The sequence below is a fragment of the Mizuhopecten yessoensis genome, unplaced genomic scaffold (assembly GCF_002113885.1).
Source record: "Mizuhopecten yessoensis strain PY_sf001 unplaced genomic scaffold, ASM211388v2 scaffold5877, whole genome shotgun sequence".
NCBI classification, from domain to species: Eukaryota; Metazoa; Mollusca; class Bivalvia; order Pectinida; family Pectinidae; genus Mizuhopecten; species Mizuhopecten yessoensis.
In genome coordinates this window covers 433,316-454,327 of record NW_018406268.1, presented here as the reverse complement: position 1 = coordinate 454,327, position 21,012 = coordinate 433,316, and the positions used below count along the sequence as shown (strand labels likewise).

The window sequence follows — 21,012 nt, the reverse complement described above, 5'->3', positions numbered from 1 at the left end:
CCCCCCCCCCCCCCCCTGTAGGCCCTTCACTGAAGCCCCCACTGTAGGCCATGGCAGTAAGTTTCTGCTGTACCTGCATGCAGCCCTGTATGCCTTTTACCATAGCCCCACTTCGTAGGCCCTTCACTGTAGCCCCACACTGTAGGCCCTTTTATTATAGTAGCCCCCCACTGTAGGCCCTTCACTGTAGCCCCACACTGTAGGCCCTTCACTGTAGCGACGCATTGTAGGCCACATGCTGTAATATTTTGCTGTTCTAGCCCTGAAGGTCCTTCACTGTTGTAGGTCCGTCCCATGCTGTAGACCCTATGCTGGCCCGGGGCTGTAGGTCTTGTGGTAAAAACCTGCATTGTAGGGAATGTTCAGGGGTACGAGAGGTAGATGGTTATAAGATTAAGGGTTAAAGGGTCATAGAAGTACTGCATCTCTAGCTCTTTCTGTTGACATTTTCCTAGTTAGCAGTGCATAGCTCTCCAGTAGGGTAAACAGGATGGCTGACATATTGACAAAATGAATAGACATCCAGGCTCAGTTTGTTTGTTTACTGTGTTCTGCTAAGGACTAACAGGCAGCCATATAAATTGCAAGCAATTTGATAAGCATTTTCACATAAGGGTCATCACACAGCATCACTATATTGTCATTGAGAGATCATCACACAGCATCACTATATTGTCATTGAGAGATCATCACACAGCATCACTATATTGTCATTGAGAGGTCATCACACAGCATCACTATATTGTCATTGAGAGGTCATCACACAGCATCACTATATTGTCATTGAGAGGTCATCACAAAGCATGACTATATTGCCGTTGTGGTGTCACCACAAAGCATGACTAGATTGCCATTGTGGTGTCTGCACAAAGAATTAATTGCCAGATTTGCGTTGTATCACTGTCACAGAGCATCGCTTAAAATCATGGTTTGGCGGTTGCGCAAGTCGTGAATTCAATTACATCGGATTTATTGGAATAGGAAGACATAAAATCATTTTTATAACAGTTCAATCAATTATTTCTAAATGGTAATGAGCATAATGTGCTATATTTACCAAAATCAATCAAGCATATATAGTGATGCTATGAGTTGTGCGTATAAAGCTTTTGATGTGTCGTAAACATTGATCATGTGGAATGAAAAAACATTGATCAATAGGCAGACAGTTCCTGAAGAATTAAAGATTTTTATTTAACAAATCTACAAAGACTTGAGGTACAGAACCTAATCATTAGTCGCTATTTTTAGCCTTCTCGACTGAGATTAAAGAGGCTAATTTTGTCTAGTAGGCTATCAGACTATCAATAACTAGCTAATAAAGATTTAGTATTTTTGTTCTTGTTGATGGGTTCAAGGGTTCATCACAGGGACATTGAGTTTCATGTCTGACTTTTTTGTTTTCATCCAGCTGGGTCAGTGGTTAGCACTATCTGACTCTTGCCTCCTGGTCAAGCCCAGCTGTTACTAAAGTACACAGGCTTACATAGGACTTTCCCAATATTTCTTCAATTTGGTTAGTGCTGGGCATGAAGGCTACTCATGCAGATTACTGAGGGGGTCAAATAAACGAATGTTCTTCTTTGAGAGGTCTTGTCAATCTAGAGCCGAGAAATTGAGGGGCGGTCAGTGGTAGCAAGGCTTGTTGTTATTAGTTCAGGAAGGTCAAAGGATAACTGGGTCAACCTGTCACCATCAGCCTGGTCATTGAATATTACCCAAATATTCTTTCGTTTTTACAGATCTTTATGGTATAATAATAAATACCTGTATGTGTGTCTAAAGGGATGCCTATTGCAGTCAAACTTGATTCTATCACGCGAATACTCTCGGCGAAAATGTTTTCTAAATTATTATACTGTACCAAACCTCTAAATGGGGTCTTCCAACATATTTTCAGGTTGTGAACGTTCAGCCCTAGGTCCTGTACAAGATTTTGAGATTTCAAACCTCTAGGGGTTCTTGTAAATAGCTTTTCAATGCCAAAATTCCATCAGATATCTAGTACATGGTTTTGATATGCAAAATTCCATCCGATATCTTGTACATGGTTTTGATATACAAAATTCCATCCGATATCGAGTACATGGCTTTGATATACAAAATTCCATCCGATATCTAGTACATGGTTTTGATATGACTAATTCCATCCGATATCGAGTACATGGTTTTGATATACAAAATTCCATCCGTTATCGAGTACATGGTTTTGATACGACTAATTCCATCCGATATCGAGTACTTGGTTTTGATATACAAAATTCCATCCGATATCTAGTACTTGGTTTTGATATACAAAATTCCATCCGATATCTAGTACATGGTTTTGATATACAAAATTCCATCCGATATCGAGTACATGGTTTTGATATACAAAATTCCATCCGTTATCGAGTACATGGTTTTGATACGACTAATTCCATCCGATATCGAGTACTTGGTTTTGATATACAAAATTCCATCCGATATCTAGTATATGGTTTTGATAAACAAAATTCCATCCGATATCTTGTACATGGTTTTGATATACAAAATTCCATCCGATATCGAGTACATGGCTTTGATATACAAAATTCCATCCGATATCTAGTACATGGTTTTGATATACAAAATTCCAACAGATATCTAGTACATGGTTTTTATATACAAAATTCCATCCTATATCTAGTACATTGTTTTAAGATGTCTAAATATCTATCCAATTTTTTTTTCATGATCGGGGTACCAAGTTTTTGTCCGAGTCTTGTACATGGTTTTGAGATGCCAAATCTTTATCTGTAGGTCTTTCTGATATTGAGATGCCAAACCTCCATCGTAGGTCTTGCAAATGGTTTTGAGATGCCAATCTATCAGAGGTCTTGCATATTATGATTTAGGGGTGGTACACGACTCTATCTGAGGTCTACTGTGCAGATGGTTAAGGAGTATGAAACCTCTGTATAGGGTTATGTTAGTGTTAATGTCTATCTGAGTCTAGCTATACTGATATGTGTGTGTACAACCTGCTGTAAGGTAGTTATCTGTGTATGATGTGTCCATTGCATGTAATAGATCAACGGTTATCCATAAACCTGTCACCGGGATGATTATATAGAAACTATTCTGCAATATCCTAATTGACCTGTTTGTATCTATATATACACCAATGTATTCACCTGTCTGTATTGTTCCCTGTCAGTCATGCCTACTGACGAACAAAGCACGACAGCCAAGTATAATATGTTAATAGGTAAAGTGTGATTAGTCAATAATCATGACCGTTTTTCTGTCGATGATCCATTTGTTACAGAATACAATAGCATGATATTAATGAGATTCATTAAACATATAGGTCTCTGTTCGAGAGTTTCTGTGTAATAGTTACAGGTATTGTAAAATAAACGGTAGTGTACCAGTTTGCTGCATCACAGCCCCCGAAGTACTGTATAAACGGTTTATAGAATAAACACGGTAGTGTAACAGTTTGTTGTATTACAGGCCTGGTGGTTCTATGAATTATAGGTACAGGTTTTGTAGAATAAAAACGGTAGTGTACCAGTTTGTTGAATCATGGCTGCTGAGGTTCTGTGTACTCTGTAAAGGTATTTTGGGATAAACACGGTAGTGTACCAGTTATTCTGTACAAGTTTTGTAGAGTAAATTACGGTAGCGTACCATTTTGTTGTATCACGGTCCCTGTGGCACTGTGTACTCTGTAAGGTTTTGTACGATAAACAAGGTAGTGTACCAGTTTGTTGTATCACGGTCCCTGTGGCACTGTGTACTCTGTAAGGTTTTGTACGATAAACAAGGTAGTGTACCAGTTTGTTGTATCACGGTCCCTGTGGCAATGTGTATTCTGTAAGGTTTTGTACGATAAACACGGTAGTGTACCAGTTTGTTGTATCACGGTCCCTGTGGTACTGTGTACTCTGTAAGGTTTTGTAGGATAAACACGGCAGCGTACCAGTTTGTTGTATCACGGTCCCTGTGGCACTGTGTACTCTGTAAGGTTTTGTAGGATAAACACGGTAGCGTACCAGTTTGTTGTATCACGGTCCCTGTGGCAATGTGTATTCTGTAAGGTTTTGTACGATAAACACGGTAGTGTACCATTTTATTGTATCACGGTCCCTGTGGCACTGTGTACTCTGTAAGGTTTTGTAGGATAAACACGGTAGCGTACCAGTTTGTTGTATCGCGGTCCCTGTGGCACTGTGTACTCTGTAAGGTTTTGTACGATAAACACGGTAGCGTACCATTTTGTTGTATCACGGTCCCTGTGGCACTGTGTACTCTGTAAGGTTTTGTAGGATAAACACGGTAGTGTACCATTTTGTTGTAAGTATCACAGACTCGGGGTGATGTTTCCTGTTATTGTACTCGACATTTTGTACGAAACAAATGTTACTCCCCCTCATCTGGCTCAGGTATTACTCCTTGTGTGCTGTCGGGACTAGTACTGTACTGATGTAGCCATTTAATAGTCTACACATGTGTGTATGTAACGTACATGTATGTGTGTGTTCTATTAGTGACAGCTGCTTCAAATGTTTGTGCATATAGTACACTCAGTCATTTCATTATACTGATAGATACCACTTATTTGTGCCGTTGTTTACTCATGCATGACACTAACACCTTTCTATCATAGGCATTGTTGCTTTCGCTGCAGTTTTATTTTCACAATACCCAGGTTAATGCATTAAGTTCATCCAATATGGCGATAAAAGCGAATGTATGACAGTCTTAAAGTGCATGTAAACATGAATGAAATATTGCTCCTATAAACTGTGCACGATTTGTTTGGAAGAATTGTATCGACGTATAAGTATGCATCATATATCCATGAGTATGTAACACTGCGTAACACTACGTAACACTACGAATCTGTGTCATCAATCACTTGTTAAGTGCCCATCATATGCTGATTGAGTACTATATATATGTACCATGTACAACTAACCTGAAATAGCAGTACAGTAAACCAAAAATATAATTAAACAGCACTAGAGATCATGAAACCTCTATAATCTGACTTCTATTGTAAATACCTGTGTAATATGGACATTTAGAATGCCACATGATAATTTCTTTTAAAACCATGAGTTAACTATATCAACCTGTGTTTTATTTCAGTATAGTTTATCAAATTCCTTTGACACAGGATACGTTACTTGGCGACAAGCACTTTTTTTTTTTGGCCCAGAGGAAAAGTAATGTGATGCCAAGAGTTGAGCCCCTTGCCATGGAGGGGCGGGCATTGTTCAATGTACTTTCATTTCATTGTTGTTGTCTACCTTGGCTTCAACTAGATTCAGAATAGAAAATTAAACACTAGTTTGTAGAGGCACAACATAGAGCTATGATTAAAGTGGCAATGAGATTTTTCTCAAACTATATTAGGAAAGTTCATGGAAAGCAGGAAAGGATACTTAAGACTTGATATATAAATTACCAAATTGAATGGTTTATTGGTTGATTTCCTATGCCTCTTAAATGCTAGAAACAATGAGTATAGATGTATACATTTTGACAGTTCATTGACTGACATTGGTCAAGGAATGCAGTCATGTGATGTACTAAATCTATTAGTTCCTTTTCCGGAGGGAACAGATCTCTTACAGTGTTGTCTGGGGAGGCAAGTGTGCCTCTCCTAATATATAATGGTTTGGACATTATACCTCCCCAGGTAACCTAAAAAGAGGACAGTCCCTCCCAGTGAAGGCCATAATGAATTAATAGATTAAAACATTAATAGTCAATCCCAGTATAGCATCAGGCGGTAACACAGTTCTAGGTATATAAAAATAACTCTGTGTACAATTCCAAAATCAGAGGATTTGGAAAACCATTATGTAATGCTACATGTGTTAGTGGACTGTATTGAATGATATATGAAACAAGAAATGAAAAAATGTGCAGCTAGACCAGAATTCGACCTCCAAACTCTAAACCAACACTCGAGCCGACTAAGTTACCTGGTTGCCAGTGATCAACTCAATCCAGCCCTGCTACTGGTCCATATATACATATATATATATCTGTGTGTGTTGTTGTGAATATTTGTAGGTATTTGTAGAATCAAGTGAAAATGTGACGTCTGTTTTGACAAGATAAGCATCGATAGTTGAACTTTATGGGTACATTTTGACTGAAACTGACACGTCATAAAGCCTAATTGAACATAAATACACTACCTGTATGCTACACAGGAATGATTATCTGTAACAGCGCAAGTGGTACAATCGGTATCATTTCCAAAAAGAGTGGGGAGCAAGCATTTACAACTCTACCAAATATACCTGTTGTATAGTGATTTGAAAATGACTCGGTTCATTTGATATTTTACTGTGAAGCAAATCTAAAGTTTTTTTTGTGACTACAGCTGACAGTCACCTGATTATCGTTGAAGCCAGGTGCAGGCAAACTTTTATATGTACGTAACAACAAGAAAGTGGTGTGCCAATCCATCGGGGATCACACTAACTATCTACTAATTGAGCTAAAGGGAAATTCCCTCTTGTGCAAAGCTAGAAGATGACCATGCAAGATCATTCCTGTGTACATTTAAACAATACTGGGCCCTTAGCCAGTCTGGTAAGGGTTCACGAAGTGAAAACATGCCAATTGGTTATGGTTGTTAGCAATATCAGTTCAGACACTAAGTCAGATAATTCGGAACCGTTTAAAAGATAGCTTGGTGTAGGTACATGTGCACACAAAATACGAAATCGATCTAGGCACCCCGGTGCACCTTATCAGTTTAAGATTGCTTACAAGTATGAGCACATTATAACCAGTTAAAGATTTATAGCTCTGATGATAGCTTGTAACACTTTCTGTTATATAAACAGAGGAGGGTAAGTTTGTAAGAAACATTTGTGTTATACAAAACTTACAGATTAGAAGGAACATGGAAAGATACATGTATGCCCTATACATTATTCTGTACCGGAGATATGCGATCTCTACAATCCTCAGCATTAAGGATGTGATATGTCTACAATACTCAGTGTTAGGGACGTGGCATGTTGACAATACTCAGCCTTAGGGACATGGCCGGTCGACAAAACTCTATATAAGGGACGTGGCATGTTGACAATACTCAGTCATAGGGACATGGCCGGTCGACAAAACTCTATATAAGGGACGTGTTATGTTGACAATACTCAGTCTTAGGGGCATGGCCAGTCTACAATACTCAGTATTAAGGACGTGTCAAGTCTACAATACTCAGTGTTAGGTACGTGTCATGTCTACAATGCTCAGTGTTAGGGACGTGCCATGTCTACAATACTGAGTAATAGGGACGTGTCATGTCTAAAATACTCAGTATTAGGGACGTGTCATGGCTACAATACTGAGTATTAGGGACGTGTCATGTTGACAATACTCAGTCTTAGGGACATGGCCGGTCTACAAAACTCTATATAAGGGACGTGTCATGTTGACAATACTCAGTCTTAGGGACATGGCCTGTCTACAATACTCTATATTAGGGACGTGTCATGTTGACAATGCTCAGTCTTAGGGACATGGCCGGTCTACAATACTCAGTCTTAGAGACATGGCCGGTCTACAATACTCAGTCCTAGGGACATGGCCGGTCTACAATACTCTATATTAGGGACGTGTCATGTCTACAATACTCAGTATTAGGGACGTGTCATGTCTACAATACTCAGTCTTAGGGACATGGCCGGTCTACAATACTCTATATTAGGGACGTGTCATGTCTACAATACTCAGTCTTAGGGACATGGTCGGTCTACAATACTCAGTCTTAGAGACATGGCCGGTCTACAATACTCAGTCTTAGGGACATGGCCGGTCTACAATACTCTATATTAGGGACATGTCATGTTGACAATACTCAGTCTTAGGGACATGGCCGGTCTACAATACTCAGTATTAGGGACGTGTCATGTCGACAATACTCAGTCTTAGGGACATGGCCGGTCTACAATACTCAGTATTAGGGACGTGTCATGTCGACAATACTCAGTGTTAGGGACGTGGCCGGTCTACAATACTCAGTCTTAGGGACATGGCCGGTCTACAATACTCTATATTAGGGACGTGTCATGTTGACAATACTCAGTCTTAGGGACATGGCCGGTCTACAATACTCAGTCTTAGGGACGTGGCCGGTCTACAATACTAAGCATGAGGGATGTGGCATCATCATAACTCCTTATAACTATATTGGTGTAAATAGTTTAGGGTAAAGCACAACGTTATATTGAATATAAATGTTGCATAGAATTGTAACATTGATGATTTCAGAGTTAATGCCATCAATTAGCATTGGTGTAAAATTAGAGTCTGATATATCGGTAAGTTTTAAGTTTTTGAATAATAAATAAATCATACAACCAGTCTGGACTGTAGTGATGAGATATAATTCTTTATTATGGTGAGTACTGTCATAGTACAAAGATAACTATATACATAACATTTCTAGATCTACTGTCAAGAGAAAAATTAACACCGGCTGAATATAAAATTTACATTTGAAATGTCATTGTTTCACCGTAGGAAAGTTTCTAGGTATAAATACAGTATATCAATGAACAACAGGCCTAGATTACACTTGTAGAAGGAATATATAGTATATTTTGACATACTTGTGAAGTTAGATGATAAAGGTGATAAAGCTAAGCTGGAAGGCAAGGACAAGTATTAGACAGGTGAGACCTGATGTAATGGCTACCTTGCTTTGTAATCAACCTGACCAGGTAAGAGGTCTAGCTAATTAGTGTCGGATTTTATTACTCCTGACCAGTCTGTCTTTTGACTGACGCGTGCACTGATCCATCATACATGACAATGGTCACCATCCAGGTCATGCCTGACCTCAGACGACCTCCAGTGACCTTGATTGACCCCCGTATTTCCAGGTTGCCTTCATATATAACGACACATTTATCTGTCTACCTGTGTGTAACTCAGTTTCCTACACATACAGTGGTGATTGGAATGACTTAACGACATAATTAACGAGGTTTTAGTGATTATTCTGCATGACAAAGTGGCTGTGCTATATATACTTCACCTTGACGAGGTGTCGCACTGCGGGCCCATTACGAACCCTTCATATAGCAAAGTTGATGTACCTGATGCCTGTTGTTTTCCACCAAATTTATCTTTCATTATTCAGTCAACTGTAATGAATAAACATAACAAATTAAATACCAACAGCAGAGGAAAAGTCAAAAGTACATGGATGGAGGTCAAATGTGTTTGCTGTAATATTCATATATGTATCAGTTTTCTCAGTGATTCTTATGCAGGTTGTTAGTCAAGTATATTCAAATTAACCAGGAAAGTATTTTCCCATTTAGTAACCTGAGCGATTATCTGTTTTTATAGTTATATCAGTATGCTTAAGCCAGTATATATATATAGCACTGTGGAAAGCGCGTTGGTCTATACTTACCACCAGGTGACTGCAGAGATGCCAACTGTTTGTGCATGGTGAATCCTATAATATGGTTGGGGTTAGGTATTACAGTGGTTGTGCTGAATGGGATATAGTCTGGTAGGTGCTATTGAAAGTACAGAGCAAAAATATGTATTGTGCACTTGCAGGCATGCGTATATAGATGAAAGTGTCGTAATACTCAGAAAATTAAGTATGAACCTTTCAGATTCAAGCTTTGAGTAGACTTTTTTACGGAATAAGATTTGAAGCCCAGTTTCAAGAACATTTCTTAACCTCGAAAATTCTTTAGCTGAACATGGAAAAAGCATTGCTGGCATTAAGCAAATTGCACCTAAATAATTTAAAGATGCTTTCTTAAACTCAGCAATGTTTTCCAATGGAATAGAAGTTTGTTAAGAAACGGAGCGAAGGGATGAGTGGGAAGCGGGGCTAAGAAAGGGGGCAAAGGGAGGACTGGGAAGCGGGGCTAAGAAACGGCGCCAAGGGAGGGCTGGGAAGCGGGGCTAAGAAACGGAGCCAAGGGAGGGCTGGGAAGCGGGGCTAAGAAATAGAACCAAGGGAGGGCTGGGAAGCGGGGCTAAGAAATGGAACCAAGGGAGGGCTGGGAAGCGGGGCTAAGAAATGGAACCAAGGGAGGACTGGGAAGCGGGGCTAAGAAATGGAACCAAGGGAGGACTGGGAAGCGGGGCTAAGAAATAGAACCAAGGGAGGGCTGGGAAGCGGGGCTAAGAAATGGAACCAAGGGAGGGCTGGGAAGCGGGGCTAAGAAATGGAACCAAGGGAGGACTGGGAAGCGGGGCTAAGAAATGGAACCAAGGGAGGACTGGGAAGCGGGGCTAAGAAATAGAACCAAGGGAGGGCTGGGAAGCGGGGCTAAGAAATAGAACCAAGGGAGGGCTGGGAAGCGGGGCTAAGAAATGGAACCAAGGGAGGACTCAGGGAAGCGGGGCTAAGAAACGGAGCCAAGGGAGGACTGGAAAGCGGGGCTAAGAAATGGAGCCAAGGGAGGACTGGGAAGCGGGGCTAAGAAATGGAGCCAAGGGAGGACTGGGAAGCAGGGCTAAGAAACAAAGCCAAGGGAGGGCTTGGAAGCGGGGCTAAGAAACGAAGCCAAGGGATGACTGGGAAGCGGGGCTAAGAAACGAAGCCAAGGGATGACTGGGAAGCGGGGCTAAGAAATGGAACCAAGGAAGGACTGGGAAGCGGGGCTAAGAAACGAAGCCAAGGGATGACTGGGAAGCGGGGCTAAGAAACAAAGCCAAGGGAGGGCTGGGAAGCGGGGCTAAGAAACGAAGCCAAGGGATGACTGGGAAGCGGGGCTAAGAAACGGAGCCAAGGGAGGACTGGGAAGCGGGGCTAAGAAATGGAACCAAGGGAGGACTGGGAAGCGGGGTGGAGGAGGTTAAACTGCATTCCTGTTTGTTTGAAATAGATAAAATAGACTGACAGAGTCTGATCCTGAGCTCTGAAAAGGTGTGATGGTTGGTGTGTACCGTATGGCAGTTTCTATTTACAGATCAAAACAAGAGCCTACATGGTGTTAGTGTTGGGTTACTGTGTATCAGTTGGACCACTATCTAGATTTGTCTGGGTTCCACTGCTGCACATATAGGCTAATTTACCCCTTCATTTAATGCAGTTACAGAGGAATTACAAAGCTTTGACACAGATCTTTACAGCTGCAGGTGTACCAGTAGGAGTCGATCTGTAGAAAATGTGTGGGCTCGATCTTACATTACTAGAATTACCTACAGAGCTGTGTGATTAACTCTGTGATTAAATGTGTACTGGGTATACTGGAGAGTAATTTCCTGTACATGGAGGTCTGTAGCACAACAACATTTGATGAATAAACTTTCTAGGATTCTAAAGGTTTCAGGTAGATTTTAAATTATAATGCTGAGATTGTATTGTTGAGGAGTGTGTGTCCCTTTAGTCCCTACAGAGATTTCTGTTACCCCAGGTAATTTTTAATGTCAGATTATTTCCAGATATAATGAAGTTTCTAAGTTACCTGAACATGCTATGAAATAAAATAATATATAACATGCTTGGGAATAAGGTTCTAAACATCTAAAATGCCTTTAACTCATTCACCCCTACATAATTAAACAGATAAAGTATTTCATACTTAATATTCAACGTGTGATGGGCGTATTATGTACCGCTTGGCAATAATCTTATTTTTAACATAATTTGGTATGTAGCATATCTTTTAATTAGCTAAGGAGATTGTATAAATGAAGACGTTGCCCCTCTGGTTGCGTATGATAGTGACCTATATGGGAAATAGGAGTAAATGTCTTGAAAATTAGGTGTTCAGGTGTGGTTTAATGGCAGTTCAATGTGAAATGTCTAGATGCACATCTTTACAACTCATTCGCCCCTCAAATTTCATAATGAATATTCCAGCCTTTGAATTGGAAGAGTTAAAATGTGTCTTCAGGGATGAATGGGTTAATAGTGTTTAGATCTGGTAGTTGTTGTTTTGAAAAGTGATAAATAGGGTGTTTTGATATAACAGTATATAGAAATGTTGTTTATATCAGTACCAGAAAAAGAGGGTGATTTCTGGTGGTATTGTGTACAATGTTATGGCAATGTCCTCGGGGAAACTTCAAAACGATTACAACGTATTGTGATGCCTTTTTATCAGATGAATTAATAAATGCTGTTTTACTATTGAATACATCAGAGGAAGTCTTTGTAAACCAGCATGGCCAATTCGCAAAGCAGTGTTATGGCAAGAAAATGTTTGCTCAAGATGTTTGGATATAAGTGGGTAAAGGAAATGTATAAGGATCATGGTACTGTTCTGCTAAGATATCCTGAGGGGGAACACTGGTGTAACTGTTTAGGTGTGAGTCATGCTGGCTTCCTGTAGTCTGATGTAACTTAACATTGAACTGTAATTTGGTCAAGTGTGTGCTCGTCATTATAATCACTAATGTGATAAAACCTGGCTCTCTCTCATCAGCTGTCTGTTCAAATGTATCTACTCTGTGTACAGCCTAGCCTCGGAGAAAAAAAACTAAACGAGAAAATGGAAGTGAGTTTGACCACTAAACAGTTGCTATGGTAATCACCCCAAACAATGTTGTTGATTTCACAGCATGTTTTATTACCTGGACAAGCAGCTTTCCAATTTTGTAGTCTAATTTAGAGATCGTCTATGTATGCAAGTATCAGAACACGGAAAACATGTGCAATGAGATTCTTCTCAAATGATTATCTTTGTGGCAGTATTATGAGAACTGATTTAGCGTACAGCTTTTAAAGACATAATATTACACATCCTTGTGTATAGACTAAAGGGTGTCAGATGCACATCAACCTGGTGGAAGTCACTACCATGAAACAAACACTTGTTACACTGATACTAATGAGCTTGGTTTTCTGTATTGTGTACAAGCCAGGTTTTGAAGTGGAAAACTGGTCCAGTGAGTTGAGCGTAAAGTTTACAAAGGTGAAATTATATTATCTACAATGAGTGGGAGAGATCTATATAGTTAAAACATTTTAATGAATGGGAGAGAGGTTAAAAGTGGTGAGACTAAACATAATGGTAGAGAAGTTTATAGTGGTCCAATTGAAGATAATGAGAGAGCGATTTATAGTGGTAAGATTATCTTCAATTAGAGTGATTTATAGTGGTAAGATTATCTTAAACGAGAGTAATTTATAGTGGTGAGATTATTTTCAATGAGAGCAATTTATAGTGGTAAGATTATCTTCAACAAGAGTGATTTATAGTGGTAAGATTATCTTCAATAAGAGAGCAATTTATAGCAGTAAGATTATCTTCAATGAGAGAGCGATTTATAGCAGTAAGATTATCTTCAATGAGAGAGAGATTTATAGTGTCAGGATTATCTTCAATGCGAGAGCGATTTAAAATGGTAGGATTATCTTCAATGAGAGAGAAATTTATAGTGGTAGGATTATCTTCAATGCGAGGGCGATTTTATAGTGGTAAGATTATAATTAATGAGAGTTATATAATTGTGAGGCTTTAATCATTGGTAGAGAGGTTTATAGTGGTAAGATTATCATTAATGAGAGAGAGAGATTTAAAGTGGTGAGATTATAATCACTGATTGAGAGGTTGATAGTGGTAATGTACTGCTGAGTTGGAGAGACTGATATTGTTTACAAGATCAATGTCTGAACAGGATCCTGATGGCCACAGAATCTGGTTCAGACTTGGGAATAAAAGATTAACATAAAACCAGTAGGTAGAAGTGTGTTTATGTTGGAGCTGGGATGTTTTTTATTCAGCACTGCCTTAGGATATAGTACATACATGTGTACAAAGTCAAAAGGAAATATTATGGTTAATGGATTTTGCCTTTTAAAGTTATTTTGCTTGGATTTCATAAGATGGTTTATAATAAGATAAGATTGATAAGTTATGTCGATTTATGTCTTATTCTTGTCTAGTGTCAATGTTTATCTTTGTAGTGAGTGTGAAAGACAGTTGGATTAATTAGGTCACAGTTAAGGGGCATCACAATTGATATTGTATTTAAAAAAAAATTCGCTGTAGATCATGTCAATACATAACAACAACATATATACAAGTGATATCATCTGAATTGATAAACATATAAAGAATAAGACCTTGCACAAGTACAAACTGAACAGGTAGCATTAATTCTAACAAAGCTTTTTTTCCAGAATGTTCCAGTCTACCCAGCTCTAAAATTAGGTATCAGTAGGTGGGGAACTACTCCTTATATATGCAATAAAACAGGTTTAAGTTCTATTGGCAGAAACATGGTTAAGCTCTCTAAGCTAAAACATGGTTAAGGTTTATGGACTTAAACTTAAACTTGGTTAAAAATTCTATTGGCTAAGCCGTGGTTAAGCTCTATAGGCTGAAGGATGGCTAAACGCTCAATTGGCTAAACCATGGTTACGCTCTCTATACTGAAAATTGGCTAAAACTATTGGATAAACCATGATTAAGCTTTATTGGCTAAATTGGGTTAAGCTTGATGGGGGTAAAACAGGCTTAAACTCGTTTAGCCACGAGCTTTAAGTTACCTTTACTTAATGATGACACACCAAGGGTTTATCCATCTCGGTTATATAAACGTTACTTCAAACATTCGCAAAAAAATTATGTTGAGTTTGATATTCTCCAAAAATATAAATGCCATGGTACAACCTTGATCTGATTACAGTTCATTTAATTCACTAGCATTTGTGGCATCATCTGCTTCACAAAAACTTATGTTGTGTTCTGGCAGTCAAGGTACAGCAGAATAGTGTTCTGGCAGTCAAGGTACAGCAGAATAGTGTTCTGGCAGTCCAGGTACAGCAGAATAGTGTTCTGGCAGTCCAGGTACAGCAGAATAGTGTTCTGGCAGTCCAGGTACAGCAGAATAGTGTTCTGGCAGTCCAGGTACAGCAGAATAGTGTTCTGGCAGTCCAGGTACAGCAGAATAGTGTTCTGGCAGTCCAGGTACAGCAGAATAGTGTTCTGGCAGTCCAGGTACAGCAGAATAGTGTTCTGGCAGTCCAGGTACAGCAGAATAGTGTTCTGGCAGTCCAGGTACAGCAGAATAGTGTTCTGGCAGTCCAGGTACAGCAGAATAGTGTTCTGGCAGTCCAGGTACAGCAGAATAGTGTTCTGGCAGTCCAGGTACAGCAGAATAGTGTTCTGGCAGTCCAGGTACAGCAGAATAGTGTTCTGGCAGTCCAGGTACAGCAGAAATATTCCACATTTTTATGTATAAATTTAAGGTGGAACACTTCATTACGGAATAAAAATTGATAGTTATTTCATTTGGCTAAATACCTCAATTTTCATTCAGCTGATTCCTAATTTTATAACATCTATTAACATTTCAGAGACTTTAAGATTAGAATTGCAATATTTTAAGACGTGGAGGTATTTTATTTGTCTGGTTTTCAAATAGATCGAGTCTTGGAGAAAATGCTTATAGTGTTAGCTTGTCTGAGAGTTTCGTTATAAAGATAGATTTTCCCCTTTTTGCCAGCAATGTAAATGTGTGACAGCTGGGCACCATTAAACAGCACAAATAGTTCGAAAATGGTGTTAAATTGTGCAATTTGACTTTGTACAAAACTTTACAAGAGTACTGGGAACAGACATCTTCGGTTTATTAACCAATCATCACAGATTTCACATAGTTTATTTTCATTGTATTGCAAAAACACACTTTCAGAATCTGGAAGTTAAAAATGTAGTGACAGTTTCCTTCCTATTCAGACTTATTCTATGCGATCGTGTCCTATGGGATTTACTGTTACTAGGATACCATGGAAATGTTTCCAGCAAATTTGCTGTCACCACAAACAAGAACTACCATCTTGTGTGTGTAAAATGGCTATGATGCCACCCTCTGTCAAAGCCACCATATCTTGTGTGTGTAAAATGGCTATGGTGACACCCTCTGTCAAAGCTACCATCCTGTATATGTAAAATGGCTATAATGCCACCCTCTGTCAAAGCCACCGTATCTTGTGTTTGTAAAATGATTAGTGCCACTCTCTGTCAAAGCCACCATCTTGTGTATGTAAAATGGCCATGTGCCACCCTCTGTCAAAGCCACCATATATCTTGTGTGTGTAAAATGCCTATGGTGCCACCTTCTATCAAAGCCACCATCTTGTGTATGTAAAATTGCTATGGTGCCACCCTCTGTCAAAGCCACCATATCTTGTGTGTGTAAAATGGCTATGGTGCCACCCTCTGTCAAAGCTACCATCCTGTATATGTAAAATGGCTATAATGCCACCCTCTGTCAAAGCCAACGTATCTTGTGTTTGTAAAATGGTAATAGTGCCACTTTCTGTCAAAGCCACCATCTTGTGTATGTAAAATGGCCATGGTGCCACCCTTTGTCAAAGCTACCATCTTATGTAAAATGGCAATGCTGCCATCCTCTGTCAAAGCCACCAAATCTTGTGTATGTAACATTTATTTACCCAAGTAAGATAGCATTCTTAATGTCTACTTTTTAAAGGTAATTTGATATTGATTTTACATCCCTGCATTTTGTATTCTAGTCTTTATTACTGCAGCAATATCACATGTATGATTATAGAGAACAGATCTACTGCTCAAGAGTCCACCTCTGTGTTAAAAAAACTCCTGTGTTAAGATACTAAGAGTTTACCTCTATTAAGAAGCCCCCTGTGTTAAGATACTAAGAGTTTACCTCTATTAAGAAGCCACCTGTGTTAAGATACTAAGAGTTTACCTCTACTAAGGACCCCTGTGTTAAGATACTTAGGGTTTACCTCTATTAAGAAGCCCCCTGTGTTAAGATACTAAGAGTTTACCTCTATTAAGAAGCCACCTGTGGTAAGATACTAAGAGTTTACCTCTGTTAAGAAGCCACCTGTGTTCAGATACTAAGAGTTTACCTCTACTAAGAAGCCCCCTGTGTTAAGATACTAAAAGTTTACCTCTACTAAGAAGCCCCCTGTGTTATGATACTAAAAGTTTACCTCTATTAAGAAGCCACCTGTGTTAAGATACTAAGAGTACTTATTGAGTGATTACCCTGAAACTAGAGTAGACTTATGAATGTATCTCTATACTTCTATGAAACACAGTGTTAAAAGGAAAAGGCATGGTCATTATGAACTTATGACAACCAGGAAAATAATGTGAAGGAGTCTTTGTTGTCGCGTTAACAACAGGAAGACAATGATTTGAAGGAGATTAATACATGACTTTATATAAAGTAAAATTTTCTCAATTGAGGAAGTTTTAGTTAGATTATGCAGGGATTTTATTTACGTTGCATCCACTTCACACACAGGATAGGATTGGTGGCTGGAGGGTACAGCATGCATCTAAGTCAACAGGCTTTGTGTACTGATAAAAATATGTATGAAAATATTAGCTCACTTGAGGTAGTGTCTTGTTCTATATGTGTTTACTTAACATAGATTTTCTCCATAGTACAAAAAGAAACTAAAAAACTCATTCCATATTAACTTAAGTTTTTTTTTGTCACGCTTATCAGTTGGTAGGGTATAGGATAATGGAAAAATTAAGACTGGGATTTATTCAAAGGTCTAGAGAAGGCAGAGGTGAACCAAGGAAGAGCAAAGTTGTAGAAAAAAGCAAAGGTATTGGAAAGTTAAAGGTGTAGGAAAATTAAAGGTGTACGAAATTTAAGGCATCAGAAAGTTAAGGTGAAGGAAGAGCAAAGGCGTAGGTTAAGCAAAGGTGTATGAAAGTTAAAGTTGTAAGAAAAACAAAGTTTTTAGGAAAGCTAAAGGTTTGGAAAAGTCAAAGGTGTGGGAAATTAAAGGCATAGGAAAGTAAAAGGTGAATGATGTGTAAAGGTGTAGGATAGTGAAAGGTGTATGAAAGTTAAAGGTGAAGGATAGTGAAAGGTGAAGGATAGTGAAAGGTGAAGGATAGTGTAAGGTGTAGGATAGTGAAAGGTGAAGGATAGTGTAACGTGTAGGATAGTGAAAGGTGTAGGATAGTGTAAGGTGAAGGATAGTGAAAGGTGTATGGAAGTTAAAGGTGTAAGAAAGTTACAGGTGTAGGATAGTGTAAGGTGTAGGATAGTGAAAGGTGAAGGATAGTGAAAGGTGAAGGATAGTGAAAGGTGTAGGATAGTGAAAGGTGTAGGATATGATAGTGAAAGGTGTAGGATAGTGTAAGGTGTAGGAAAGTTAAAGGTGTAGGATAGTGTAAGGTGTAAGATAGTGAAAGGTGTAGGATAGTGTAAGGTGTAGGATAGTGAAAGGTGTAGGATAGTGAAAGGTGTAAGATAGTGTAAGGTGTAGGATAGTGAAAGGTGTAGGAAAGTGTCAGGTGTAGGATAGTGAAAGGTGTAGGATAGTGAAAGGTGTAGGAAAATTACAGGTGTAGGATAGTGTAAGGTATAGGATAGTGAAAGGTGTAGGATAGTGTAAGGTGTAGGATAGTGTAAGGTGTAAGAAAAACAAAGTTTTTAGGAAAGCTAAAGGTTTGGAAAAGTCAAAGGTGTGGGAAATTAAAGGCATAGGCAAGTCAAAGGTGAATGAAATGTAAAGGTGTAGGATAGTGAAAGGTGTAGGATAGTGAAAGATGTATGGAAGCAAAAGGTGAAGGATAGTGAAAGGTGAAGGATAGTGAAAGGTGTAGGATAGTGAAAGGTGTAGGATAGGATAGTGAAAGGTGTAGGATAGTGTAAGGTGTAGGAAAGTTAAAGGTGTAGGATAGTGTAAGGTGTAAGAAAGTTAAAGGTGTAGGATAGTGTAAAGTGTAGGATAGTGAAAGGTGTATGGAAGTTAAAGGTGAAGGATAGTGAAAGGTGAAGGATAGTGAAAGGTGTAGGATAGTGAAAGGTGTAGGATAGGATAGTGAAAGGTGTAGGATAGTGTAAGGTGTAGGAAAGTTAAAGGTGTAGGATAGTGTAAGGTGTAAGAAAGTTAAAGGTGTAGGATAGTGTAAAGTGTAGGATAGTGAAAGGTGTATGGAAGTTAAAGGTGAAGGATAGTGAAAGGTGAAGGATAGTGAAAGGTGTAGGATAGTGAAAGGTGTAGGATAGTGTAAGGTGAAGGAAAGTTACAGGTGTAGGATAGTGAAAGGTGTATGGATAGTTAAAGGTGAAGGATAGTGAAAGGTGTATGATAGTGAAAGGTGTATGGCAGTTAAAGGTGTATGGAAGTTAATGGTGAAGGATAGTGTAAGGTGTAGGATAGTGAATGGCATCAGAAAGTTAAGGTTAAGGAAGAGCAAAGTTGTAGGTAAAGCTACAGGTGTAGGTAAAGCAAAGATGTAGGAAAGCTAAAAGTGTAGGAAAGTCAAGGTGTAGGATAGTGAAAGGTGTAGGAGGGTTACAGGTGTAGGATAGTGAAAGGTGTAGGAAAGTTACAGGTGTAGGATAGTGAAAGGTGTAGGAAAGTTAAAGGAGTAGGAAAGTTACAGGTGTAGGATAGTGAAAGGTGTAGGAAAGTTACAGGTGTAAAGGTGTGGGAAAGTCAAAGGTGTAGGGAAGGCATGCGCAGAGGAGAAATACGTTTGGGAAAGTAGAAGTATGGAATATAAGTCAAAGCTACAATGTATATGAAATTCAAAGGTATAGGAGATATATTGAAAGTTCAAAGATATATGAAACTCAAATATTTATACATGGCTCTTGCTGATAGTAAGTTACCATATTAATTTAGCAAAAAAACCTACCATACAGTCGAGCGGAAATACTGACAATTGCTATTTCGTTATCCTGTAATAAGCCCACCCTCCACTTTCAGTCAAAATCTATGTATTGGCCCACTTGGCTTAGTGCAGGATAAATAATACAGGAAAATAATGTCTAAACAACTTCTAGTCAATATCAATCCACCGGATCATGATCATGTAGGACGCTGTTTGGATGGAAAATATCTGGGATGTATGGAGATTACACCTGTTGTCCTCTGTGTATATTCCCTGATTTATTAACATGATCATATGTCATTGTCCTCGAACCCTTTATGACGAGGAAACCATATACTCAGCAAACCAGCTGGCTTGTACCAATGCAAACCGCAATACAAATGTCAAAGCTATCATATATTAAAGCACTGAACTGGAAACAACTGTTTCTATACAGTGTGCTAGTGCTTTATAGTAAATCTCTAAGTCTCCTGTTACAAATGTAGCAGTTTATGTTCTTATTTTTGGAATATTTTTGATTTCATAGGCAATCAAATCAGTTTATAGGTAGTCGGAAATTGGTTGAACTATATATATATAGAACATGTGTGTGTCATGTTTGATTGTTGATTGAATAGAACAGACATATTCTGGGAAAGGTTTTGTGGTATCCAGGGTTACAATTTTGACGTCATAATAATGACGATAACAACAGCTGGTACGACTACCATCAGAACACACTAGGGCTATAGAATGTCACTAACATGACCCTGTTCTAGTAAATTACCAACATCCTGATACAAATTTCACTATAATGTATGCCAGTGCAGAAATAATCAAAGATTGAAATGTTAACAAAATGTCACATACTTTATGCAAATATTCTGCTTGCGTACTTAATTGGTCTTGTGTCCCTCTGTATACAGAGTTTTGGCCCTTTATTAACCATGAATCACTTTGTCCAGGGTATATCTCATATATACACTGTCACCTATAATTACCAAATTTTGTATGAAAGTATTTGTTTGAGTGCGAGATTGTCATGCACTCAAATTGGGTTTTGTGCCCTCCTTTATACAGAGTTTGTGATTTTTTTTATACAGAATTGTTTTCGGAGATTTGGGGAATACGGATTACTCACAATGCTTTGTTATCAATAGAATGGGTAATTTTGTTAGTGTAACTGGTGATGTAGACACTTAATACAAGTTCTATTTACTGATTTGTACAGATGTTGACGTATATATAAACATGATCATACATCGTGAGCAGTCCCCATCATATCCAAATAGTGATTAACGTCATAAAGATGTCTTAAAAGTGTTTCTGATAGGCTGTTGAGAATATATTTCTACATTTTGAAAGTTTTGATTTTACATGCCACTGACTTTTAAGCATAATTCATCATTTCTCAGCTTTGTTTAGCCTTTGAAATATGACTTATATTGGTGTGTTGACTTGTGTT

The 21,012-nt window shown here is 38.6% G+C and overlaps 1 protein-coding gene across 4 annotated transcripts in view; it reads left to right on the top strand.

Annotated features, from left to right (window-relative positions):
* Window positions 1–21,012, top strand: part of LOC110451208 (calcium-dependent protein kinase C-like) — a 168,303-nt gene that overhangs the window by 23,740 nt on the left and 123,551 nt on the right. The window lies entirely within an intron of this gene.